Source organism: Arachis duranensis, chromosome 9 (assembly GCF_000817695.3).
Source record: "Arachis duranensis cultivar V14167 chromosome 9, aradu.V14167.gnm2.J7QH, whole genome shotgun sequence".
Lineage (NCBI taxonomy): Eukaryota > Viridiplantae > Streptophyta > Magnoliopsida > Fabales > Fabaceae > Arachis > Arachis duranensis.
Genome location: NC_029780.3, coordinates 101,204,907 through 101,208,295, shown reverse-complemented (window position 1 = coordinate 101,208,295; position 3,389 = coordinate 101,204,907).

Sequence of the window (3,389 nt, the reverse complement as noted above, 5' to 3'; positions counted from 1 at the left end):
GTATCTTCTTATTTAAACACCAATTCATAAAAATAAACATAAATATATAATAAAAAATTATTTATTTAAGTATTATAAAGAGAATATTATTCACAAAAATAAAAACTATTCTTAAAATTATTATTGAAATTTAAAGAAAAAATAAATATAATTTAAATAATTTATATACATAATTTAATTAAATAGATTTAATTCTCTAATATTTTTTAAAGAGGAGAAGATACAAGTTTGAGACAAAAATATTTTTTAAAAAAAAAATCTAGAAATCACCACTAATTTTATTGAAAAAATAAAAAATTTTAAATTTTACAAAATATTTTTTTTAGAGTTTGGGACTGGATTTGAGCTAATTATATTATATATTAAAAAAATAAAAATATACAATTTATATAACTTTTACTTAACCTTAATCAAACTTTAACCATCATTTACATTTTTTTTATTCTTATTTTTCTTCGTTGCAAAATTTTTTTCCTTTTCTTATTTTTTTAGAAATTTAATTCTAATTCGATATTCAAATCAATACAAAATGATATGATCGGTCCGGATTTAGTCACAAAAACATATTTACACCCTAATTTCATGAATTAAACATCAGAAGGAACAACTCTAGTTACAAATCTGATGATAGTGTAACACTATTCTACTTTTTAATTTGTGATTACTTTTTTAAAATTATTTTTAAATTTAGTTTTAACTATAAAAATCTAAAATTAAATTTAACTAAGCCATTGAGACGAAATGGCTTCGAGACGGTGACGCGACAATAGAAATGATGAAGGAGATATAACGTTGAACGAGACACCGGCAACGGTGGTGAACGACCGTGATGGATTTGGTTAGAAGTGAGATTTGGAAAAGAGAGCTATCAGGTAAAATAAATATAAAGAATTTTTTAATTTAAAGCAGAAGAGGTAAAACAAATATAAAGAACATAATAGAAATTTCAGCTACAGAGAATTAATTTAAAAATAAAAATATATGGAGTATTGGTTCATTAAATAATTAAAAATTTTATACATTGTTAATTAACCAAACTATAAAAGAGTATTGTAAACATAATCGTATTAAAAATAATATGAGTATATTAATTTTTTAATTTATAATTAACGGTTTTAAATAGTTATTTTTTTAAATCGAATAAATATAATTAATCATATAAATATAATAATACGAATACGTTTATTTTTATTAAATTAAATTAAGTTATTAATTAATTATATTTATTTAAACTTTAATTTAAAAAATTTATAATTTTAAATTTTAAATTATGTGAATAAAACTAAATTAAATAAAAATAAAAATATATGGTGTTCATCTTGACATTCATAGCATTCTTGCATGCATCTTGTGTCTTGATCCAAAATTTTCATGTTTTGGGTCATTTTTCAAAATAAATTTAAAAATTTAAAAATAAAAAAATTGTTATGAGAAATAATAATTTTTTATTTTATTTCAGTAAAAAAAATTAACACTAATAAAACATTAATTAAAAAAACGTTGCTTAATAAATAAAGATGGAAGATTAATATTTTATGATTATTTTATAATTTTTATTGAAAGTATAATTTTAATTTAGCATTAATTTTTTAAATATTAACCTTTTTAAAAAAAATATAATTTGTTGATATTAATTATTTAACGATGTTATCAATATATAATAAAAGCTCTATTAATTGAATACCTGTTAGAATACTGTACCAACACACATTACAATGCCAACACACATTACAAGATTGATATTGTAAAGGAGTTTTAAAACTCCAAATATTAGAGGAGTATTATAACATCCACCCATAATACTGGAATATATAACTTGTGTTAGTGACAGTGTACTTAAGCAGTAGAATTATTTTACCAAAAAACAAGAAAATCAAGATTAATTAGTTGCTAGTTAATTGTAATTAGTTACAATTGGTTAATCATGGTTAGTTTCAGCTTCAGCTGATTAGGTTTTGGTACAGGCAATATTTTGACTAAACTAAAAAGGAAAATAAATAAAAAAATTTAATTATAAATTTAATAAAAATATAAAGAGTAACAGAATAATTAAACAAAAATTAATGCATGCATAGATGAGCAAATGAGTTATGTACAAACTCTGACTCTATTGTAAACTTACTATAAATAATATTCAATTTCTTTCCACTCTATTTCTTCAATTCAAGTCCCTTTAACTTTATCAGTGACAAATTTGGAGAGAACAACCACAAAATTTGGCGTAACAAGTTCTTTTTGCAATAAAGGGTCATCCAGGATCTTAAAACTCATTTTTATAAAGATAAAATTTTAACACAATTTGATTTTTCTCAGAATCAAAAAGTTTAAATTGAATCACAATGGTACAAACAGTAGAGGCAAGATGATTATAATCTATCTTAGTATATGGCTACTAACTTCAATAGATTTGATGTTCAAGAACAAAATAGTGAGCTGCATATTCAATTATCAGATCTGCTGGGACCAAATTGAATAGTACTTTTCCAAATCAACCAAATATAAAATCACACAGTTAAAGGTACAATAAAAGACAATAAAAAACAATGTTTAACAACAATAAAGTACATAGCAAAGATCAAGCATATTGCAGATTTTTTAGCTGCACTGAAAAGTCATTATCAACTGAGCAGCATATTGAAACTATTAAAGAAGGTCTTAATGAAGATCATGCTTAATTCTAAACCTGAATTGTTTAGTCTTTCTGAAGTTGAAACTCTTTTACTTACTCATGATGATTTGTTGGAGAAATTTAAGAAATCTGACAATATTGTGATTCAAGCTAACTTTTGTCAAGGTTCTTTTCCATCCCTTTCCAACAATTTTGGAGGCAATCAATTTCGTGGTAGAGCTAGAGGCGGAGGTAGGAATTCTCGAGGAGCAGAGTTTTTATCAAAATCCTAGGTCTTAATGTCAGGTATGTGGCCGCATTGGACATATTGCTTGACATTGTTTTCATAAATTTTATCAAGAGATACCCCTTCGTCTTAAAATAAAAATTTAAGATTCAATTCTCCTACCAATTTTAATGCCGCATCTTCAACATCATCTCAAGTCAGTTCAACAATGTCTACACTGTAACATTCTACCACACAAGGCCTTACGGTGCAGTTGTAAGTTAAAAGTGGTGAGACATTATGACATCTAAAAACAAAGATACATACATAGTATTTGAAGGAATATAGTTTAACTAAGAGCCTGTGAAGGAAAGATAAACTAAAGCGACGTTAAAGCGAGAAAACTTCGCATACAATATATATATATACTATAAAAGATCCAGAGTTAGATACATAAATAGTACTAGTCTCAACTTGCAAAAAAAAGATACAAAATACATTCTTTTTCTCCAAAATAAAACTTTTAATAGGAAAGTATACAAATACATGTTTAAC